The sequence below is a fragment of the Hipposideros armiger genome, unplaced genomic scaffold, assembly GCF_001890085.2.
Source record: "Hipposideros armiger isolate ML-2016 unplaced genomic scaffold, ASM189008v1 scaffold_199, whole genome shotgun sequence".
Lineage (NCBI taxonomy): Eukaryota > Metazoa > Chordata > Mammalia > Chiroptera > Hipposideridae > Hipposideros > Hipposideros armiger.
Window position 1 is genome coordinate 1,128,936 of NW_017731549.1, and position 25,598 is coordinate 1,154,533.

Below are 25,598 nucleotides of genomic sequence, written 5' to 3' on the forward strand. Positions count from 1 at the left end.
CCCCTAAACCCCCAATAAAAAAATCTTAAAAAAAAAAAAGCAAACATTATACTGAAGGTAGATAGGAGCCTGCATATCCTACTTCAAACAACAGAAAATTGCTTGTAGAACATTCTTGTTCTAAAATGTTCCTTGTTCATCTCATTGGTAAAGTTTTCTCACTGGCCCCTTCATCCATGTACCACTTTCACATACTTTCACCATCACATAAGCTTCTCTTTTTGTCCTGCCACCTTTCTGATCTTTTTCTTTTCTCTTCTCTTTTAGAATGAAATCAAAATTTTCTCATATTCTCAAGCAGAGAAATTTAGCCACCCCTCTCATTGCTTTGGCTCCTGTCAACACCTCCACCTTCTCCCCAGAACTGTTTCATTGTATAACCCCAGGGGCCTCACTTACATTGTAGTACATGTAAATGGGACTCCCTGGAGTTGTGCAGTGCACAGACTGAGTATGGGGCAGTGCTACCCCTACTTTATTAAGGTATTTTCCTAATCAAAGACTATTCTGGTGTCAGCTATTATGCTAATAATCTCCCATGAATTTTACATAAAAGACCTACAAAACCTATAGGAGGTTGAAGAAAGACTAAATAAGTGGAAAGCTATGCTATGTACTTGGATGCAAAGTCTAATGTAAAAATGCCTATTTTCAAATTCATTCCTGGTGTCATCAATTCTAATTAAGATATCAACAGGTTTTTAAATTTTTTTTTCTGGCGTATGACAATGAATTTTACAATACATTGAATAATTGAACATAAGAAAATGACAAACATAAATGTTTTGGAAAAAAATGAGAATAGTAGACCCTTTAATTATCACAAACACACATAACTGTCGTCTATATAGTCATCTAATTAGCTAGTTTCCCATCTAGCTAGCTAGCTAGCTTTGATCTAGCTTTTGTGGACATCTGAAGTATATCTTTTCTTTTAATAACATCTTCCCTTCTTCAGGAGCAGAGTATCACCCCCATGATGCATCCCACATGGATTTTGTGGAGCTGCCAATCACTGGACCCCACTCCCTGGCCTAAAGGTGGACATGGAATGTAGGCAGGACCACTCTAACAGTAAATTATCTTCTTGGCCATAATGATTGGTCCAAGGATAAATTAATGACTCAAGTCACTCGGAGTTTTCCCTGGAAATATTCAAAATGAAGCTGAGAAACATATATCCTTTTCTGGGAGAGATAACTGGGATGATGTAAGCCCAAGACTGCTGGCAGATATGTTTTCTGCCGGTGGAAAAAGCCCATCTGTTACAGGAGAGAATGAAGCCAAGCAGAAGTAAGTAAACATGAGACATGGAATTAGCAAGACAGAAAATCCTGGAGGTCTTGAGTCCCAGTTTGAATTTCTGATGCTCCAGAACCTACCTGGTCCCTGAAGGTCTTCTTTCAAATCTCAAAGTTTTTCTAATATATTTCTAATAACTTAGACATAGAGATAGAAATAGAGATAGAACTGCAGGGACTATTTTGCCTTTCTTTGCCCACCACCTTCCTGGTTACCCTACCCAAAGGAGGAGAGGAAGAGATTAGTCAGGTTCCCAGACACATTTTAGGGTTATGATTTCCTAATGGATGATTTCACTCTTAGATGATGATGGTGGTTATGGTGATGATGGTCATGGTGGAGACAGAGTGTTAGTACTTGTAATAATACCAGCAGCACTAGCTCTGCTGTTGAGTGTGCCAGATGGTGTCTGGATATCCTGGAGTTTCTCCAGGTATTATTTACCTCTGGGGTTGAAGTGGGGCTCAGTGGCTTGGGAAAGTAGATAATAGAGAGGCCATAATCGGTATAGAATAATAGAATCTGAGCAGACAAATGCATGATTCATTTTATACAAACTCTAAGGGAGTTTGCCAAGGGTGAAACTCTCCAAAGTTCTCTACTAAGAACACTGAAATTTCCCTTATTGGGGGAGAATGTGGACACATTTCATCTTAGCTTTAAGCCATGTGACTTCAGTTGTGTATTTCTTCGGGTTATTCAAGAATCGTAAGGCCATCAAGTGTACCACACCACTGAGACAGCTCAAGGTTCCCATTTTAACTCTTTTTTGTTATTTTATTCAATTTATTGTGTTGACGATGGTTAGTAAAATTACATAGGTTTCAAGTGTACATTTCTGTAATACATCATCTATATATTGCATTGTGTATTCACCACCCAGAGTCACTTCTCCTTCCATCACCATATATTTGACCCCCTTTACCCTCTTCTACCACCCTCCCACCATCCCTCTGGTAACCACTAAACTGTTCTCTGTGTCTGTGAGTTTTTGTTTGTCTTGTTCCCTTGTTGTTTTTGGTTTTATATCCCACATATGAATGAAGTCATATGGTTCTTGACTTTTTCTGTATGACTTATTTTGCTTAGCATGATAATTTCAAGATCCATCCATGTTATTTAAAAAAAAAATAAAAATTCCATTCTAACTCTTCCTGGCCTGCTTTCCCACCATTACCTCTCATTTTTGTCATCTGGATGTTTTTTCTTCCTCTTATTTAGGGAGTTTGTACAACTCTCCGATGAGTCTTTCTTCTGTCTTGGACATTCATTCATTGATCCATCTATTTATTGAAATCTGTATTTAATGAGTATCTACTATGTGCCACTCATTATGCTAGTTGTACTCCACGAGTTTTTAGCCTGGTAGGAAGACAGACATGGACACACTTTAATAGACAATTGCTGAACCCAGCCCCATTTCACAAGGCCTTGGTATGGTCGATCTAACAACCTTTCCTCAGTACCTCAGTTTCCTGACCTTTCTTTTCTGTGTGATATGCTCAGTCTCCTCCGGGAATATAGCTGGGGACACTTAGTTCAACCTTCCAATCATAGGCCAGTTCTAGCAATTTCTACGTTCCTTGTGTCCTACCTTACAGAGCAGGGGAAGGGCTGCCCATACTGTCCCACATGATGCCTTCCTCTGTAGGCACACCATAGTACCAGGGCCACCAGCCATTGTTCCAAAGGACCTGGGTTTTTCTAGGGCAGGGCTGTGAAGTGGGAAATTTGCATATCCCTCATCCTACAAAACAGTTCCTGCTGCCCTACAGAGATGTCAGTGGGAGGGCAATAGGAGGACTTATGGACTGGAAGACATGGGGTAGAAGTGGCTTCACTGTTGGCTACTGAAAATATAATTCCTTACAATTTTCTTACAACTTTCTTACATAATTCCTTACAACTTTCTCTCATAACAGAATAATAGAATTCAGTAGTTCATTTATATTAGTACTTGTATTATCTATGTAGATTAAAAACTGACTAACTTTTAAGTATCTCTTTCATACACTTTTGTTTACTCTGCTTTCATACTTCAATTTATTACCATCTTAAAATTCCACCTACCATGACAGCGGCTTTAGTTACTGTTTAATTTTATAGCAGAGTGTAATTGTGGTTTCTACTGTTTTATGGATTGTGTAGTGAGGATAAGTTTTGAGCAAATTAAAAAATGCATTTTATTATGAAAATAGCATATGCTGCACAAACAGAAATATTGCGAAATAAAAAGAAATTACCCTGTTCATTTCTCTTAAATTCCACTTCCCATAAGTCACATTATTTTGTTTAAGAATATACAATTTTTTCTCACAAATCCCATAAATGAGCTTACACACACACACACACACACACACACACACACACACACATTTTATACTTAGCTTTCTCCACTTAACAATTTGTCCATGTCATTATAAATATTTCATAGTATGAATGTACTGTAATACAATTAACTGTGTATCTGTTAAAATATAATTAGAATGATTTTAGATGTTTCACAATTACAAACACTACTGGAATAAAAAAAAGCTTTGTAATATATATTCTTGCATGCTTATGTGCTGTGTATCTATAAGACAAATTTCTAGAAATGAAATTGCTGGGTCAAAGAGAGATACATTTGAAATTTAGAGAGACACTATGGAAATGCCATCCAAAAAGGTTGTACCAGCCTGTGCTCTTACCAGCAGCATGTGCCTAGAGCATCTGCTTTCAATCTTTGCCAATCTGGTAGCGAAACATGGCCTATAGCATTGTCATTTTAATATGCCTTTCTTTCATCGTGAAAGAGATCTAGCATCTGATCATATATTTATTAACCATGTGTATTACCTTTTCTTTATCCTGTATTCTTTTTATGACTGGATTTTTTATATTTTAGATAATTTCCAAGAAAGAAGATACATGTTTTTCAATTTCACCTTTAATGACTCTGAAGTTTTTAAAGCATACAATTAAAATTAACATTAGATTCATGCCAGGGTCATAGGCAATTAAATCATGATTTTTGGTACAAGTAAGAGACATCCAGTCCATCTGGGTCCCCGTGGAGTTTCCCCATTCCCACAGTGCAAAGCAGCAGTCTACTTGCATTTGTACTGTCATTCTTAACACCAGGAAACGAGTCTCACGTCCTCTTTCAAAAGCTGGACAATATGGCTTATTGTCGCCTCAAAAATTGGAGCTCAAAAATATAAAAATCATGGAGGATGGATTGGCTCCATGCCAACAGCACAGAAAGCTGCTTTTCAGAGGTTATATAAAAAGGAGGTAAGAAACGAAATGATTCTGCCATGTGTCAAACCAAAAAGCTGGAATCGGCCCAGATCTCAAGCGCAGCTGTGAAAGTGACAGGAGGCAGTGGTCAAGTGCAAAGGAGAAAATCGCTAGTACTGGGGAGAGTCTGAAGAATGGAATACCACACAAAGATTAAGCAAAGGACCCATTTATCTTTGTTTAAATTCAGGTCAAGTGGCTCTCCAACAGAGGGAAGCCCCCGAGTAGGACAAACCAACTGTTTTAGTGTTAGTTTGTTTGGTGGTGGTGGTTGTTTCTGGTTGCAAGCACGGGAGCTTGGTTCAAACTATTGTAGTTCAGGCTGAAACAGAATTCACTGGTTTATATAAATGGAAGTTGAGGATTAACAATTTTCTAGCATCAATTAGTTCTGGGCTGGGATAAATCCTACTTGGTTGTGGTGTATAATTCTTTCTAGACATTGTTGGATGACGTTTGCTGGTATTTTGTTGAAAATGTTTACATCTGTATTCATGAGAAACTTTGGTGTATAGTTTACTTTTCTTGTAACATCTTTGTCTGATGGTGACATTAGGGTAATGCTGGCCTCATAGAATGAGTTAGAAAGTATTCCTTCTGCTTCTAGCCTGTGAGAGATTGTAGGGAACTGGTATAACTTCTTCCTGAAATGTTTGATTAAGGTACATTTTTAAAGCATAGTTTTCATTTGGAAATTGTATGGTAGCTTAGGTTTAAAGAGCTCAAGTCCTAAGCAGGGTTTCCTGACTTATCATGACAGGAAAAGGAAATGCTAGATCACCTAGAAACCCGCCCTTTGTTTTAGAGCATTCTTCTCCTGATTTCTAGAACACCTATTAAAAATCTACTATATGACAGCTAGCATTGGTTAGGCGATTGAAAAACAAATAAACATACGTACATACACATAGATATACACATATGTGGATAAATAAATATATACCCATTACTTTTGTTTAAAATTAGGTTTTTTTAAATTTTTGATGTAATTTCAGACCTTTGCTGCAATAACTGTGCAAAGAGTTTCCCTATATCCTTCACCCAGATTCCGCAGACATTAACATTTTATTATCATTTTCTCTTTGAGACTTTCAGACATGATGTCCCATTAGCCTTAAGTACTTCAGCATGTGTTTCCTAAAAACAGGGACTTTTTAAATATAACCACAATACAATGACTAAAATCAGGAAGTTAACATTGATGCAAAAGTATTGTCTAATATACAGGTCATATTCAAATTTTGCCATTTGTCCCAATAATGTCTGCTATAGGGAAATAAAATTCTGGGTCATATGTTGCATTCAGTTTTTATTTAATTTGGAAGAATTCCACAGTCTTTCATGGCATTGACATTATTTTTAGGAGCACAGGCAATAATTTTGTAGAATGTCCCTCAATTTGGGCTTGTCAGATGTTTCTTCATGATCAGATTCAGGACATGGCTTGTGGTAGGAATATCACAGAAGTGCTATTGTCTTCTGAATGCATCACTTCAGGAGGCATATAATGCCAATTTACACCATGTCTCTATTTTTAAAGTGCTTAGCTCTAGGATCGGTGACAGGCACACAGAAGTAACTGTGATATGGTCTGATTAGCACAATCTGAGAGGTGTATGTGTGTATTTCAGACATCTTTTATTCTTTCCTCATCTTCTCTCGGCACACTTTTTGCTTCAGCCATTGCTGCCACAGCCAGCTTCGCTCTGTCATGGCCCTGCCTCAAGTACGTGGAGTATCTCTTGCTTTTGGCAGTAGGGCTTCTCTGCCATGACCACATGGGGTGCCCACAGAAGCCCACCCAGCTGTTTTGGCAAAAGCACAGACTGCGGAGTGTGAGGGAGTTGACATTTACTGGGGCAACCTTTTACCACTGAAGAGGAGAGCCAGTGAATCAGTCATCTCTTCTTCTGTATCAGATAATTCAGATGATTCTGAGGCACTGCTCACACAGCTCCCAAAGGGCTCTCAACAGGATCAAACCCCAGATGCCCACAGGGTTGGCGAGTTCAATAATGCGCTCTGGGGTTGGCTTTCTTTCCTTCCATTTACCATCCTTCTCCAGATCCCCATTCCTGACCCATGGAATCACTTCTCAAAGTAAACCAACTGCATCCAAGTCCTTGTCTCAAACTCTGCCTTTTGAGGGACCCACAATAAGACATTTGATATCAGAAGCAGACTGTACGCAAACACCCAGAGAGGGATTCTGGAACTGAATGCCTCACCACTCAGACACTCCCACTGCTGATGGAAAGTATGAGAGGTGATAACCCTGGCCTGACTCAGCATCACTAAGACTTTCACTGTAGATGATTAGGATGAGGTGTATGAGTAGATAGAAAGTCGAGCATTTGCATATGAACTTTGAACAGTTCAAAGACAATGATACGTATAAGACCTATGGATTGACTCAATTTTGTTAAGGGCTCTTGAAGACTTAAAAAAGAAAAGGAAAGGAAGAAGAAAAGAAAAGAGAATAGGTTCAAATGACTAACTTTCAATTCTAGGCAGGCTGTGAAACTCGAAAGCATTATTTAAAGAGATGCTTAACTTTTGCCTCCACAGAGCAAACCGTGCTGATAATCAGACTCCGGATTGAATTGTAAGGTAACATAGCTACAAAGGAGACTGAAAATGCTGCCTTGACACGTCTTCTATGCCAAAGGATAGGGAAAGAATAGAGCCCTGAGATTTGCAACAGTATTTTGGTGGACAAACTAAAGAAATTTAAACCCCCACGTTCTTCTGAATTCTGTGATGGTACAAGTAGCTCCTCCCTCTGCTTTGTTTGAAGAAAATAGCCTTCCCTTGTGTGGAGACTCTGCAAAATCCTCAGATAAGGCAATAGTATATAAATAAACAAAGAATTATAAGATCTGGCTAATATTACCTGAAGGAAGTGAGGATACAGGCATACAAGTGAATTTTGAAAGTGCTGCGTCAGGGAGGGCAGAATATAAACGTGAATAGGAGAGAATTTATTGACGTTGAAGAACACTTGGAGTTTCATGACATTGCAAGGACTTATGAAGCTAGTCCTAATATATCACTGGAATGGCTCCCTAAAGCTTGGGTAGGATGAAGTCCTATCGCACACGAAGGAGAGATTTTAGAAGTGCCTTGACTACCGTGAGGAAGGTGTCAGAAGGCTCAGGGAGGTTAGAATGTTAGAATAAATTTATGAGACCTGAGGACCTACCACCTGATTATTTTTCTTGTAAGGGCCCAGAGGACATACTCATCACTTGGGCAGTGAAACATACAGTGGTGAGGGTACCACTGGCATGTTTGAGAAGCTCAGTGGTAGCTCTTCGCTGTAGTTGACAGTGAGAGATGCTGCTATGGAACCGGGCTTCCTAATATCAGTTGGATTGATAAGAATCTCAAATAGCAGAGGCCAGATGGTAACATTTGACTGACAGAAGGAAAGTGTACATAATTATGATAATGGACTACAAAGCCAGAGAGGCAACCAGAGTGTCTTCACCCACGGGGGTCTGTGATAATGATTAATAGACCATGGTGTTCCTCAGGGCAGCTTAAATGAGCATCCACTAGGGTGTTACTTGACCTGTATGTATAACCAGAAAAAATCAACAGCTGGTGAACAGAAAGCTGATGCCAGCTGTCTCAATGGAAAATTACAACCTCTCCCCGAGTTTACAGATTTAAGCTAGTGCTCAGACCCGAAGGGGAGGCTGAGGACAGACCCAGAAATACTAGCACATGTATACATACTACATATTCCTCCAATTGTTCTCCAAAAGGACACACACCCACTTATGGAGAAACTGTACATTAAGAAAAGGGAAATAAATAGGCATTTCTGTTATTATTATTATATTTATTGAGATGACATTGGTTAATAAAATTATATAGGTTTCAATTGTACAATTCTATAATACATCATCTATATATTGCATTGTGTGTTTACCACCGAAAGTCAAATATCCTTCCATATATTTGACCCTCTTTACCTTCTTCTACCAAATCCCCACCATCTTTACCCTTGGTAAACTCTAAACTGTTACCTGCATCTGAGTTTTTGCTTGTTTGTTTGGCGTGTTACTTTGCTGCCAACAGTTTTATATCCCACTGTGAGTGAAATCATCTGGTTCTCGACTTTTTCTGTCTGACTTATTTAGCTTTGCATTATAATGTCAGGGTCCATCTATGTTGTCACAAATGGCAGTATTTCATCTTTTCTTATGGTTGAGTAATATTTCATTGGATATATGTACCACTTTTTTCTTTATCCAATCATCTATCGAAGGACACTTTGGTTGTTTCCATGTCTTGGCCACCACGAATAATGCTGCAATGAACATAGGGGTACATATATCTTTACAGATAAATGTTTTCAGATTTGTTGGTAGCTATCCAGAAGAGGGGTTGCTTGGTCATATGGTGATTGTATTCTTAATTTTTGAGGAACCTCCATACCGTTTTCCATAGTGGCTGTACCAATTTACATTCCTAGCAACAGCATATGAGGGTACCTTTTTTTCCCACAACCCCTCCAACACTTGTTAGTACTTGTCTTATTGATGATAGCCATTCTAACAGGTGTATGGTGGTATCTCATTGTGGTTTTGATTTTCATTTCCCTAATAGCTAGTGAAGTTGACCATTTTTTCATATATCTGTTGGCCATTTGTTTGTCTTTTTGGGAGAAGTGCCTGTTCAGGTCCTCTGCCAATTTTTTAATTGGATTGTTTACTTTTTTGTTGTTGAGTTGTATGAGTGTTTTACATATTTTGGATATTAGCCTCTTATTAGACGTGTTGTTTGCAAATATCTTCTCCTATTCAATTGATTGCCTCCTTGTACTGTTGATGGTTTCTTTTGCTGTGCAGAAGAAGCTTTTTAGTTTGATATAGTCACATTCACTTCTTTTTGCTTTTACTTCCCTTGCCTTTGAGGTCAAAGTCATAAAATCCTCTCTGAACCCAAGATCCATAAGTTTAGTACCTATGCTTTCTTGTATGCAATTTATTGTTGTAAGTCTTATGTTAAGTCTTTGATCCATTTTGAGTTAATTTTGGTATATGGTGTCAGATAGCAGTCTACTTTCATTCTTTAGCACAAAGCTTTCCAATTTTCCCAGCATCATTTATTGAAGAAGCTTTCTTTTCTCCATTGTATGTTTTTGGCTCCTTTGTCAAAAATTATGTGCATGTATATATGTGGGTTTACTTCTAGGTTCTCAATTCTGTTCCGTTGGTCTGTGTTTGTTTTTCTGCCAATACCATGTTGTTTTGATTATTGTCATTTTGTAGTATAAATTGAAGTCAGGGAGGATGATACTTCTGGCCTTGTTGTTTTTCTCTCAGGATTGCGTTGAATATCCTGTCTTTTGTGATTACATACAAATGTGATAATTTTTTCTTCTATTTATTAAAAAAATGCTATTGGAATTTTGATGGGGATTGCATTAAATCTGTATATTGCTTTGGGCAGTATGGCCATTTTAACTATTTTGATTCTTCCAGTCCATGAACATGGAATATCTTTCCATTTTTTTGTGTCTTCTTCAATTCTTTTAATAATGTCTTCTAGTTTTCAGTGTATAGGTCCTTCACATCCTTTGTTAATTTATTCCTAGGTATTTTATTTTTTGTTGTAATTGCAAAAGGAATTTTTTTCGTTATTTTTCTGAAATGTCATTGTTAATATATAGGAATGCAATAGATTTTTGTACACTTATTTTGTATCTTGCAATTTTACTGTATGTGTTTATGATTTCCAATAGTATTTTGGTGGAGTCTTTAGGTTGTTCTATAAAAAGAATCATGTAATCTGCAAAAAGTGACAGTTTGACTTCTTCATTACCAATTTGGATGTGCTTTATTTCTTTCTCTTGCCTAATTGCTCTGGCTGGGACTTCCAATACCATGTTGAGTAACAGTGGTGACAAGGGGCATCCTTTTTTCCTGATTTTAGAGGAAAAGCTTTCAGTTTTTCACTATTATAAAGTATGATATCAGCTGAGGGTTTGTCATATATGGCCTTTATTATGTTGAGGTACTTTCCTTCTATACCAATTTTATTAAGTGTTTTAATCATAAAGGAATGTTGTATATTATCAAGTGCTTTTTCTTCATCTATTAATATGATCATGTGCTTTTTTTAGGGTTTTTTTTTATTGGAGAATTGGGGGGAGGGGAACAGTGTTGGGGAATCGGGGAAGGGTAATGGACAGGTAGACAAATTGCTGTTTTTGTTCTTCAGTCTAGTTGTGGAGGACGTCGCTTTACTGGCCCATGTTGGTATGATCATTGTGCTCTTCCTGGGTGAGGCAATCAGTGGTTGGTCATTGGTCGGCCGCTCACAGTGGCTCCCAGCAGCTCACACTGGCTGCCGGCCACTCACGCTGGCTGCCAGCCACTCATGGTAGCTTGTGGCAGCCCCGCTGCAGCCTATGCCGTTGCCGGCGACTCACAGCAGCCCAGCTCCAGGTTGAGCTGTTGTTCATCATCTTAGCTGTAGAGGGCACAGCATCACTGGCATTCAATGTGGGATCCGAACCACAGCCCTGCTGCTCAGAGCTGGCGCACCCAAGCGAGATCTTAAACAGCTGGGCCACTCATCATGTGCTTTCTATCCTTTATTTTTTTTTTATGTGGTGTATCACATTGATTAATTTGCTTATGTTGAACCACCCTTGTGCCCTTGGAATGAACCCCACTTGATTGTGATGCATAGTCTTTTTAATGTATTGTATTTGATTTACTAATATTTTGTGTAGGATTTTTGCATCTGTATTCATCAGAGATATTGGTTGTAGTTTTTTTGTTTGTTTGTTATCTTTACTAGCTTTTGGCATCATGGTAATTTTGGCCTCATAAAATGAGTTAGAATGTATTGTCTCTTCAGTTTTTGGAAGAGTTTGAGGACAGGTATTAAATCATCTTTGAATGTTTCATAGAATTCAATAGTGAAGTCACCTGATCCTGGACATTTGCTTTTTAGGAGGTTTTTGACAATTGTTGCAATTTCCTTGCAGTTGATCAGACTATTTAGATTTTTCAGTTCTTCATGATTCAGTCTAGGAAGATTATATATTTCTAAAAACTTGTCCATTTCTTCTAGGTTATTGAATTTGGTGGCATAGTCTTTCACAGTATTCTTGTATGATCTTTTATATTACTGTGCTATCTGTTGTAACTTCTCCTCTTTTATTTCTAATTTTGTTTATGTGTTCATTTTCTCCTTTTTCTTTAGTGAGTCTAGCCAGTGGTTTGTCAATCCTATTAATATTTTCAAAGAACCAGCTCTTTGCTGCATTAATTTTTTCTATTGTTTTTTTTTTGTTCTCTATTTCATTTAATTCTGCCTAATTTTTATTATTTCCTTCCTCCAGCTGACTTCGGGCTCCATTCTAGTTCTTTAACATGTAATGTTGTTTATTTTGGATTTTTCTTATTTCTTGAGATAGGCTTATAGTGATATAAATTTCCCTCTCATTACCATTTTTGCCACATCCCAAAAGTTTTGATATGTTGTATTTTCATTCTCATTTGTTTCTAGGTACTTTTCAATCTCTCCTTTTACTTCCTCTTTGACACAGTTGTTATTCAGTAGCATGTTTTTTAATCTCCACATACTTCTGGTTTTCCCATTTTATTTTTGCAATTCATCTTCAATTTCAAAGCCTTGTGGTCAAAGAGTATGCTTGGTATGATTTCAGTTTTTTTAAATTTGCTCGGGCTAGTTTTGTGTCCCAATGTATGGTTTATCCTTGAGAATGTTCCATGTGCACTAGAAAAGAATGTATAGGCTGGTGTTCTCAGATGAAGTGCTCTGTAAGTATCAATTATGTCCATTTGCTCCAATGTGTCATTTAAGGTTGATATTTTCTTACTGATTTTGTTTGAATGATCTATCCACAGCTGTCAAAGGTGTATTTAGGTCACCTACTGTAAATCTGTTTATGTCAGTTTCTCCCCTTAGTTCTTTCAGTAGTTGCTGTGCATATTTTGGTGCTCTCTGACTGTGAGCATATACATTGAGAAATGTTTTTTCTTTTTGTTGTATTGTCCCCTTTATCATTATGAAATGTCCATCTTTGTTTCTTGTTACCTTTTTTATCTTGAAGTCTGTTTCATCACATATAAGTATGGCTACACACACTTTTCTCTGGATGCCATTTGCTTATAGTACCGTTTTCCACCCTTTTGCATTGAGTCTGTATTTGTCCTTGCAGCTGAGATGTGTCTCTTGAAGGCAACATATGGTTGGGTTTCGTGTTTTGATCCAATCTGCTACTCTGTGCTTTTTTATTGGTGAGTTCATACCATTTACATTTAGGATGATTATTGATATATGAGGTTTTCCTATATCCATTTTATCTTTGTTTTCTGGTAGCTTGGTTTCTCCATTATTTCTTTGTCCTTGTGTTTCTATCTGTGATTTTAGTTTGGTAGTATCCTATGATTTTTTTCCCCCCTCTGTTTCCTTTTTTTTTTTTTTTTTAGATTTTTTTGGGGAATTAGGGAAGGGGAACAGTGTTGGGGAATTGGGAAAGGGGAACAGCCAAGTTGTTGTCATTCAATCTTAGTTGTGGAGGGGGCAGCTAGCTCAGCTCCAAGTCCAGTCACCATCTGGCTGCCTGTTGGCAGCTCATGGCTGCTCAGCTCAAGGTGCCATGTTCAATCTTAGTTGCAAGTGGGCACAGCCCACCATCCCATGTGGGAGTCAAACAGGAAATTTTGTTGTTAGGAGCACGTGCTCTCACCAGCTGAGCCATCCTGACACCTGTTGACAGCTCAGCAGCAGCTCAGCTCGGATGCAGCTCACTGACCCATGTGGGAATCAAACCAGTGACCCTGTTCAGAGCTCATGCTCTTAACCAACTGAGCCAATCAGCTGGCCCTGTTTCCTCTTTTTTTATGTTATGTTTCTCAGTTCTGGGGTGTGTGTGTGTGTGTGTGTGTGTGTGTGTGTGTGTGTGTGTGTTTACCATTAAGTTTAAAAGAAAGTTTAATATATACAGTAGTCCTTTTTCCTCTGCATGCATCTTATTTCCATTCCTTCTTGCAAATACAAACTTTTACCCTCTCTTCTTTTAAGTTTTTGTTGTCACAAATTATCCCTTTTTATGCTGTGAGTTCATTTCTGAGTTGCAGTAACAAATTGTCTTCTTCATCTCTTTTTTTTTTTAATGTTTTTGTCTCCTTTACCCTTTGAGTTATGTTTAAGTGTATAGTGTCTTATTCTGTGGAGGGGGTTGCTATTTCCTGCTTTTGTGTGTCTGTTAGTAATCTTACTCATAGTTTTATATCCCTTTGTCTTTTTGTTTCAGGTAGAATAACCTGCTTCAGTATTTCCTGTAATGCAGGCCTTGTGGTTGAAAATTCCTTCAGCTTTTGTGTATCTGGAAAGGTCTTTATTCCTTCTTCATATCTAAACTTTCCTGGGTATATTATTCTTGGCTGTTAATTTCTCTGTTTCAATAATTTGAATATTTGTTTCCACTCCCTTCTAGCTTTTAGAGTTTCTGCTGAAAAATCTAATGATAGTCTAATTACCTTTTCTTTTAGGTTACCATCTTCTTTTCCCTGGCTGCCTTGAGAATTCTTTCTTTGTCATTCATTTTTGACAGTTTCAATATAATATGCCTTGGAGAAGGCCTTTTGGGTTTGAGATAATTAGGTGTTCTGTTTGCTTCTTGGATTCTACAATCCAGTTCTTTCTATAGGGTTGGGAAGTTCTTGACTATTTGTTTGAATAGGCTGTCTGTTTCTTTCTCCCTCTCTTCTCCTTCTAGTATACCCATTATTCTTATATTGCTCTTTCTGATGGAGTCAGATAGTTCTTGTAGAGTTCTTTCTTTTCTTTTAACTCTCAAATCTGTCTCTTCTTCCATCAGCATCATTTCCAGATTTCTATCTTCGATATCACTAATGCTTTCCTCAGCTCTATTTCCTAAGCTCACTATTTCATTCTTCAACTCTTTTACTGATTTCTTCGGCTCCAGAATTTCCATTTGGTTGTTTTTTAAAGTTTCAGTCTCTTTGGTAAAGTATTTATTTTGTCCATTGGTTTTTATTTCTGAGTTCATTAAATTGCTTATCTGAGTTTCTTGCATCTTGTTTAGTTTTTTCAAAATTGCAATTTTGAAATCTTTGTTATTTAGGTCATATATTTCCATGTTTTTAGTTTTCTTTTTTGGAGATTTTTCATTTTCTTTCTGAGCTGCCTTGTTACCTTAGTTGTTCACGGTATTTAATGGATCACTTCTCTGCCTAGACATTTATTGTAGTAGGTTGGTAAGAAGAGGTCTTTCTTTTGTTTCCCAGTAGGTGGTGTTGGAGCATTTTATTTTCTCTTGCATTGCTTAGGCTGGCTTCTTGGCTGTGTGCTGGTTGGTGGAATATGACTTGTTTTCCTTGGAGAGGTACACGTCTCCTCTGTGACCAGCTCACCTCTGTCTCAGGACACCACCCCTGTGTGAGAATGTGGTGGGAGATAGGCTTCTGAACCCCTGAAATTCCAGTGCTGTCCTGTTTCAGCAGTCCTAGGTGCCCTTGCTGGGATCAGCTGTGAAGGATGGGGCCAGGGTTGTCTGGAAGAAGTCACTGGTGTGTTTGTGGCTCTGTTCTTCTCCTATTAGTGGTGACTGCCAGACCTTAGCTACCTCACCTCTGTATTTCCATCCTTGTCACCGGGATTAGCTGTAGTGAGTGTCTGCTGCTCAGGAACTGTCTCTCCAGTTCTCAGGGCTCTAGATATTCTGCGTTGTAACCCAACACTCCCTGCTACAGTTTCTTCTGGGGCCCACTGCCACCTCTGGTGGTGGTGATGGTGGGGTAAACATCCAGGCTCCATGGCGTTGTTTTCTGCCTCGCAATGGTGGCTGCTAGACAACAGCTATCACACTTTTGTATTTGGTCTCTGCCCCAATTGCTGGGTTCCGCCATAATATATGCTGATCACTCAAGCAGGAATGCTCAGGCCCACAGAGAGTGCACCTGCAGCCTGAATGCCCCCCTCTCCCAAGACCTGCAGTGAGCTCTGGGCTGTGTCCGTAGCACCGTCCCTGCTCTTCTCCCTTCCCTTCTCCCCCAACTGTCCCCATTTGCCCACCTTCAGATGTTTTGATGTGCAATCTCTCAGATGTGTTTGTGTGTTGCACAGGGAATCCTTTGCTGAATTATACCTGTTTAAATTGTAACTTCAAGGGGAGAGATCAGCGGAATCTCTCCCCATGTTTCCGACATCACTCCCATATGAGCATTTCAAGGCTTGTTGGATACAGGGTCTGAGCTGACACTAATACCAAGAAGCTACAAGCACTACATAGCTTCCAGGTGGGAAACCAGATGGCCAGGGTTCCTTTCACAGTGTTCTCATGGAGTCACAGACCCACCTTTGCTTATATCTCTGGTTTCCAAGTGAAGAATTGGATTGGAATAGGCTTCACAACTGTCAGAACCCTCACTTTGTATTCTTGGCCTGTTTAGTAAGAATTATTAATGATAGGAAGGACCAATGGAGACCCCTCAAACTGCACATCTTTTCTAAGATTGTGAATCAGAAGAAATACAACATCCTGAGAGAAAATATATAGAGGCTAGTGCCACCACCAAAGAACTAAAGCACCCGTCATCTCCTGTTCACTCACCTATTTAGCCTGTTTGGCCACTGCAAAAAAAACAGATCCATCATAGAAAATGATGATGGACTACTGTAAACTCAACCTAAGGATAGCCCAAATCACAGCTGCTGTGGTATATTTACTAGAATATAACCACATAGCCTTTGGCATCTAGTACATAGATGTTGCTCTGGGGAATAGAATCTTCTCAATCCTCATCAGTAAGAAGGAGCAAAAGCCATTACTGTTATGTGGGAAGGAGAGCAGCACACACTCACTGTCTTTCCCCAGAGCTTCCTGCTCTCTGTTACATATGTGCACATACGTGTAGTCCACAAGGACATTGATCAACTTGACGTTCTGTAGAATATCATGCTACACTGATGATATTATGCCAACTGGACCTGCTAAGCAGTGAGTAGTAAGGGGCTTCCACACCCAGTTCTTAGCGCTTCCACGTGCAATGATAACCATAAAAGGACAGATGCAACAGTCCTTACCCAATCAGGCTAAAGCATCTAAGGGCTCTGGCACCTCAAAGATGAAGAGCTGGGTAAACCAACAAGCAAATAACATAGATCAAGCAGAGTGGTGGGAGAGAGAGGGTGAGTTTATCACTTATGGCACTGAGACCAATTACAGCTTCAGGGGATGTTGTTTGTTTTTCTAACACTCCTGTATTGAATCTTACGTAGGCATTGCTGTCAGCTACCACCTTGAAAGTTCTGTGACAGACTACATATAATGCAGGCTACTAACAGATCTGAGGAATGCACATCTGGAGTATGTCAGACATCTCTTATGCCTATTTCATACCCAAAGCTACCAGTTGAGCCAAGGTGACACCTGATCACTGCACCAGGTATCTCTTACTTCCTACCCCCGGGCTTCTTTGCTCTGAAAACATGGAAGTATGACAGAGAGAATGCTTTCCAGGGCAACATAGATTAATAAGCGATGAGATGCTCCCTTCTTCTGTGTCTCAGCAAAGAATTCTTTTTTTTAAAGATTTTTATTGGGGAAATGGGGGGATAGGAACAGTGCTGGGGAATTGGGGGAAGGGGAACAGACAAGTTGCTATTGTTTTGTTCTTCAGTCTAGTTGTGGAGGACGGTGCTTCACTGGCCCAAGTTGGCACCATCATTGCGCTCTTCCCGGGTGAGGCAGATCAGTCGCCGGCTTCTGGACGGCCACTCACTGCGGCTGCTGGCCACTCACGCTGGCTGCTGGCTACATACGGTAGCCCATGGCAACCCACTGCCACAGGGGCTGCAGCCTACGCAGTTGCCGGCGACTCACAGCAGCCCATCTCCAGGTTGAGCTGCTGTTCAGCATCTTAGCTGTGGAGGGCAGTGTCACTGGCCCTCATATGTGGGATCCGAACTGGGGCCCTCTGGCGTCCCAAGCCAGTTCTTGCCATCATGCCACTCGGCCGGCCCCAAGTGAATTATGTCTTAAAGTCTCACCTTAAAAATTTTCCATTTGGACAAGAGGGAAGAGTGTCAGATGGAGGAACAGCATGGACAAGAGCAAAGAGGCAGGAAAAGGCTGGATAAATTCAGGAAGCTTTAAGTGTTTCACAATGGGAGGAGGAATAGAGTCATGTGTTGGAGGTGGCAAGGGATGCTGGAGAGGTAGGTAGGAGTCAGATTCAGAAATTTTATGTGCCATGCTAGTTGGGACTTCTTTTCATAAACAATGAGGAGACAATTACATTGATTCTTGTACCAAACCTTCTGTCTAGCCTAAAGCAATGTGAAAACCAGCTCACTTTCCAACATTGACACATGAGTTGCCCTTACCTGTGAACATTTAAAGATGACTCTGTTCTGAGGTAGCTGATTGAAATTTTTAGGGAAAATGTGTGGTATCATAAAATAGACATTGTTGACTACCTAGTCAAATCCATTTCTTCTCCCCCTTTCCTTTCTTGCTGAGAAGAGCCTGGATTTTGTTTCTGCTTACTGACCATATCTTCTGGTGTTCAGGGGAGGGACTCCCTGGCCTCTGGTGATAGTCTAAGTCAGAAGATGGCAAGCTTTTCCTGTAAAGGACCAGACAGTAAATATTTTAGGCTTTGTGAGCCATGTGATCTTGTTCCAACTACTCAACTCTGCTCTTGTAATGTAAAGAATACTTAAACTTTATTTATGGATATTGAACTTTGAATTTTACACAAATTTCCTATGCCACAAAATATTATTTTTCTTCTGATTTTTTGCAGCCATTTAAGACTGTAAAACCCATAGCTCACAGGCCATACAAAAACAAGGCAATAGACCAGATTTATCCATTAAACCACAATTAATCAAACCCTTGTATAAGCTAATAAGGGTGGTCTCACTTCCTTTGCCAAAGATTGGTTTTAACATGGGCAGGTAGTCAAATCCTGACCAATGTGACCTGAAAGGTGGTATTCTATAAGCTTTCCTTGATTTAAAAAGGGGGCAAATGAGAAGGATCAGTCCTTTTATTGCCTGTAGATACTGCTAAGTGATGAATAATACCTAGTGCTGCTGCAGCCATGTTGCCATGGTGAGGTTTCTCGCCTTTTTACTGAGAAGAGCAGAGTAGAAGGAAGAAACCTGATTGAATCTTCATAATAGTACTGAGTTGTTCAGTTAACCTAGAAAACACTTGAATCTTCATGAAATTACCAAAATGTTGAATTAACCTGACTCTAAACTTCTTGTTGTAAGAAATTATAAAGGTCCTTATCATACAAGCCACTTTTAGGCAAGTTTTCTGTTACTTAAAGCTCAAAATATTCCATATTCTAACTGATATACAAGGACCTGGGGAAAAATTAAATAAGCCATTAAATAGAATAAAATAGAACTATAAATGCTTCAACGGAAATATTCAAGACAAATTTTCAAGTAAAAAAAGTATATATATATATATATATATATATATATATATATAAATTTTGGGAAGACTTTTGTTAACCATGATTATTATCTCTGGGAAGTGTTATTGGGATGAATCAGGAGGAAAAGAGGTTTAATTTTAATTGTAGATATTACTTTATTATTTAAATTTTTAAAATAATGTGAAATTATTACTTTTAAAGTTGAAAATCTGATTTAAAAAAAGAGAGAAAATTGCTCATTTCTAGATAGATAGGTATTTTGAATAGGATTCTGCAGGTCTGGGGAGGTAGTAACTCAATATTGATGCCTAAAATGGAGTAAGGCCCTAGATTCAGATAAATGATTTCACTTCTATTTTTGTATTTTTTTTTAAAGATTTTTATTGGGGAATTGGGGGATGGGAACAGCGTAGGGGAATTGGAGGAAGGGGAACAGACAAGTTGCTGTCTTTTTGTTCTTCCATCTAGTTGTGGAGGACGTTGCTTCACTGGTCCAAGTTGGCACCATCATTGCGCTCTTCCCAGGCAAAGCAGATCAGTCACTGGCTTCTGGACGGCCGCTCACTGCAGCTGCTGGCCGCTCACACTGGCTGCTGGCTACACATGGTAGCTCATGGCAGCCCACTCCAGCAGGGGCTGCAGCCTACGCCATCGCTGGCGACTCACGGCAACCCAGCTCCATGTTGAACTGTTGTTCAGCATCTTAGCTGTGGAGGGCAGTGTCACCGGCCCTCATATGTGGAATCCGAACCGGGGCTCTCTGGCGTCCCAAGCCAGATCTTAACCAACATGCCACTCGGCCGGCCCTATTTTTGTATTTCTTAATGTGGTGTCTTTAGCTATGCCATCTTCTGAGTGAAGCTTAGAAGGGTATAATCTAATAGAAAAGAGCAGGGAATGGCTCTGTTAGATACTACAACAGTTTAGCTTCTCTTATCTGGGAGACAGGCTATCTAATGGACTGCCTTTGGGTGTTAGGATGGTGTCCTGTCTCAGTTGCCATGTGCATTAATGATTTAGAAGTGGGAAAAGGTGTACTTAGTGATGGAAGTCCTTCCTTAGGTTTCACCAGTCAAACTTTACCTGTCTGGGAATGATTTAGGTAAGGAAGATAAAAGAAAATACTATGCAGATTGAGAAGAAAATAAAATGGAAAAGGCCTATAGCATGAGAGGTTTAGGACAGAAATCAGGAAGAAATTTCTGGTGGTAAAAACTACCTGAGGCAGAACAGAACAGGGGTTAATTATAGACAGTGTAGACTTTTCATTATGACAGTTAAAAAGGAAATTATCATCTGTTGAGGATGGTATTAGTACAATTAGAATCATAAAGATAAAAGAAACTTTAGAGAGCACCTATTACAACCCCCTTGGTTTTACAGATGATAAAACTGAGGCTGACAAATTAAAGTGACAAAGATCATAATTAGCTATAAAGCCAGAACCCGTATTTGGTTTCTTATAATAACATTGTTCTATACCACATTTACTGAGAATTATTTTGTTTGAAGGCACTATGATAACTAGAGTTCTCAAAGTCCTTCATAGATTAAAGACATTATTCCAGAATTAAAGCTATGATTTATAACCATCAAGGATTTTTTCTCACATGGGATCCATGGACTATGCTCAGGGAGTCCTGAGCCCTCCGATATTTATGCAAAATTGTGTGTATGTATGTTTGGAAATCTGTAGTTCCCAGTACCTTCTAATGATGGACTAATCTAACAGGATTTATTCCAAAAGCTGAATTTGAGATTAGAGAGTTAAATTAGGAAATATCATGCAATGAATGAGATAACCAGTTATAGAAAGAACCCAGACTCAGCAGTGAGGGGTGGAGGAGTTAAATGGACTCTCAGGTTCAGTGATATGAGAATACTTTCTACATCTGATTATATCAGCATCTGATTATATCAGCATATCAGAAGCTGAGCAGGTGTGAAGGAAAACTCCTATGTGTTGGGGTTTTTTGAAATGTTCAGGTGGCCAACTAAAACTGCACTACAGATTTTCTACCCTTAATAGCTGTTCAGAAAAAGATATAGAAAATTCACCATTTCAGCTATACCCTCAAGTTATAATAAAGAAAAAGAAAAAGCTGGCAGGCACACAAAGAACATCACATTCTGAAACAGAGCAGAGAACTATTGGGCTTATTTTATTACTATTATTATTATTATTATTATTATTATTATTATTATAAAGATTTTATTGGGGAATTGTGGAAGGGGAACATTGTGTTTTCCCAGGACCCATCAGCTCCAAGTCAAGTTGTTGTCTTTCAATCTTAGTTGTGGAGGGCGCAGCTCAGCTCCAAGTCCAGTTGCCACTTTCAATCTATTGATAGCTGCAGGGGTGAGGGAGGGGTGGGGCAGCCCACCATCCCATGCGGGAGTCTAACCAGCAACCTTGTTGTTAGGAGCACATGCTCTCACCAGCTGAGCCATCCGTCCCACTATTGGCAGTTCAGCTCGGGCGCAGCTCACTGGCCCATGTGTGAATCAAACCGGCGACCCTATTGCTCAGAGCTCATGCTCTTAACCAACTGCACCACCTGGCTGGCCCTGGGCTTGCTTCTTAACTTTGCCCGTTCATCCACCTACCCATCTCAAGCTATACTGAGAAATATACCAAATTCTGAATCACATTTATATCCCCAAATTCATAGACAAACAAACCTAATGCATCTTCTTACATGTTTCATTTTCTCACTGTGCATTATTACTAGAAATAGCTGTAAGGAAGGCTGGTGATACAGAGAAAGTGAACTGTGGGGCTGACTCTAATGAAAGTAAAAGTTCCAGGCTACTCACTAAGATGGGGAGCCTGCCTGATGTCTGAAGACATTTCCCTATGGGAATGACATATAATCCTCAGCCAGAACAAATACTCAGTGAGAGAGCATGACCCAGGTTTTCTAACACAGCCTGTATCTTGCTTCGGCAGAGCTTCTCTCTCCTTCACCATTTCCTCCAGGTACAGAAAAGTAAACAGAAGATAAATTACATTGTCCTCAAACAAAAATTAAGAGTGGAAACCAAACTGGACTCAGATATGGAGGAAAGAAAAAAAAAAAAGCCCCCCACACCATACGACAAAAAATGGAATGTCGGTTAGAGCTATCCCAGCTTGAGCAAGATGAAAACCAATGGCATGGTAACCATGCAAGCATGTCACAGCCAGAAAACGTATGTAACATTCCTTAGGCCACAGAAGTAAGGTGATAGGACTGGGATTCAAGCCCTGGTGGTCTGACCCGCCTGGGAAATCCGGACAGAACAATGTTTTGATTTACTTAATTGTTTCCTAAATAAGACAAAACAGTTGAGCCAACTATACTTAAATTTCCAACTCTCAGTTTGATTCTTAGGTATATAAAAGCCAATGAGAGAAGAGCCACGAGTTCCTGATTTTATAGACTTAGGAAACGTAAACCAATTAGGTTATATTTTTCCAATAATGGATGAGGAACTTGGGCCAGAGATTAGGGACAGCAGCGCTTGGGAACATGATGGAAGTACCCTGGTTACAATCTAGGCCTACAACAGTTATCATACGGACACACGATCCTAACAAAGCCCCGATATAAAAGTTCACTCTTTTAATATCCTCCTGAACAGGAGCTTTGGCAGGGGTCCAGTATAGCCAGTCAAGACATATTATCACCATGCCTATACCCTTTCCGGGCCTAAGCTAAGCATGCCTGAAATATAACAGCATTCTGCCCTAGGATCAGGGTGACAGGAGAGAGGATGTCATCATTGGGGCCAGGTCCTACATGTGTCACAACAGCTAAATCAAAGCCCTCTTTAAAAAAAAAAAAAAAGCAAAGTATAAAAAACACCAGTTTGTTCCTAGCATGGGTTTGGGTCAGTGAAGATGTGAAGAGCAGAATGTGTAGTCATTCTGAAAAACATAAATGATAATAACTATCTGGCAGCATATAGGAGGCAAGCAGAGAATGGCAGAGAAGTGGAAAATTTGCGGGAGATCATTGAAAACATGTTTTACTTTTCCATATTTCTCCCTAATTCACAGAGGGCTATGGCATAAAGCTTATCTCAACTGTTTTCATTGCCTAATGATAGCAATGTAAGATATTTATTTTCAGTATGAATTAACTTTATCTCCTCTTGAGGTTGTGATGAATTGTAAGTACTATGTAGATAGTCAATTACAAACAGTTTTCTGGGGCTGTTGAATTGTCATAGAAAAGCTAATAGTGTATTTGACATTGGGTCAAAGAAATAATTTTATAGCAACAAGTCATATCCAGTCATGATACGTAATTAACTAGCACCTATCAACTTAATGGCTTATTAGCTATTAATTATCTACATATTTGATTTCAGGGATTGTTGATGCATCATTAGTTGTTTGCAAACTACCTAATGTGTAGATATCTACAAACTGCCTGTTTCAATCCCATGTAGCTATCATGTTAACTCACTGTAAAGGGTTAACAAACCTACAAAAGGGAGATATTAACAGTACTTACCTCTTAGGCTGCATATGAGGATTACATGAGATAATGCACTGAAGCATTTAAAACAATGACTGGCACATAAAATATGTATCAGTCAGGCCCCCTCCAGGAAATAGAATTCCCTCCTCATGATGCAAAGGAAGAAGTTCAAGTGAAAGTACTACTTAAATGATGGGGGTAGGTTTAAGGGGACATGCAAGGGATGGTAGGCACCCAGAGACAAGCCATACCCTCTGCATGGAGAGGAGAGCTAGCTGACAGCTGGGACTGTAGAAGAGCGACCACCAGGTAGGCACTGTCGTCTCAGAGAGATGAAGCTGCTAACACAGGTGCTTTGTCAAAACAGAGGGGTTTTTGTACACCTGAAACCAATAATAAAATAAACAAACAAACAAAAAAAAAACCAGAAGGGGATTGGGAAGAAATACTCTAACCTATTTCTTCTACTAGTTCCTTCCATTGGTCAAACCCAAACAGCAGCCAACTTGGCCACGTAGCCAAGGAGATGCAGTCTTTGGTGATCAATTGGCTAAAGCACGGGCAGAAAAGAGCAAAGAATGGATTTGGGAGGGGGCCAGTGGGGAGAAGGGGGAATGCAGATTAGCCATCATACTCTGGATCATTTTCTATTTTAAACCTAACATACTATCTAAATCCTAACAAAGTTGGTCTAATTTTATCATTTTTCCCTTAAGGGAAATAAATTATGTGGAATTTTGTCATACATAGGGTCATATATGCTTTCCTTTTTTCTTAGCATCTTCATTCATTTAACACATAATTATGGAATAATTACTTGGAGAAAGAAATATGCTAAGTATTACGTATAGAATTGGTATTCCTGTTCTTAAGGAGATTATCATTTACAAACCACTCATATAAGTATCATTTGAATAATACAGTAAAAATGCCCAGTATAAATTTTCATTACGTAAAAGGAGGCAATACTTCTAAAAATGTGGATTTTATATTTCAAGTGTTCCTAGATTTGAGCAACCTTTTTTGGATCATATACCCACTTTAAATTATGATGAAAGCTGTGGGTTCTCTCCCCAGAAAAAAATGTGCATATGCATATAAGAAGTGCTTTCATTGATCACTGTCTTAGTTGAGAGGAGCATCTCGTGCTTGAGCCTTTCTCAGATTCTCCTCCTATCTCTCAACTTGCAGGTGCTCAGGGGGCCCCTTTGGGCTTCCAGGTGCCCTGGAATATATTGCAGAAGATGGAGTCAAAGGCAAAGAGTAAAACTTAGTTGCACCTCCTGGCCTGGCCATACCTTGAGTTATTCCCAAGGAATAGTAAAATGATGGAATGCTGGTGCTTAACAAGAGAAATTTGCTCCCACATACAGAATGAAGGGAGGCTCTGATCCACGAAGCTTCTGGGCACTGCACATGTCCTCACCGTGGAATAGTCTCTTCTTCACTGTGTGCATTCACCTCACGTTTCCTGGCAGCAGGACACTTCTTCAGGCGAGTTCAGATCCAGCAATCCATACTCTTGCCACCTGGACAATCCTCTCTCCCCAGTTCCCCTCCAATATACAGAGGGTGTCAAAAAGGTGTATACACATTTGAAGAAAGGAGAACTGTATTAAAATGGTAATACTCGACATATACCAATAACAAAAGATAAATACAAGTCAGTGTATACTTTTTTTCGCACCCCCATATATATTGTTGTTTCAAATCCTCATTATTTCTCAACACAAAGTTCCATTCTCCCTCTTCTACCCTCTCCTTTCCTTCCCTCCCCTCTCCTCCTCTCTCCCTTCCCTTATTTTCTCCTCCCCTCCCTCCCCTTCTTTCCTCTCTCTCCTCCTCTCCACCCTTCTTTCTTTTTTTTTAACAAGAGACACTGATGGACCTTAAAGGCTGACCCCAAGTCATTCACACTGATTCTACTTTCTTTAGCTAGCTCAGTCTTCCAATATTCCCTGGAAAGGAAGAATCTGCATACCACACCTTCCCCTCTACCAAAAAAATAAGAGCAAAATTCATTGCATATTATTTCTAAGGGAGTAAAGTTTAGTAAAACAACAACAACAAC

The 25,598-nt window shown here is 39.4% G+C and overlaps 1 pseudogene; it reads right to left on the reverse strand.

The window, feature by feature from the left end:
• Positions 1-15,417, reverse strand: part of LOC109388484 (60S ribosomal protein L30-like) — a 132,577-nt pseudogene extending 117,160 nt beyond the window's left edge.
• Between the last annotated feature and the right edge of the window lie 10,181 nt (positions 15,418-25,598).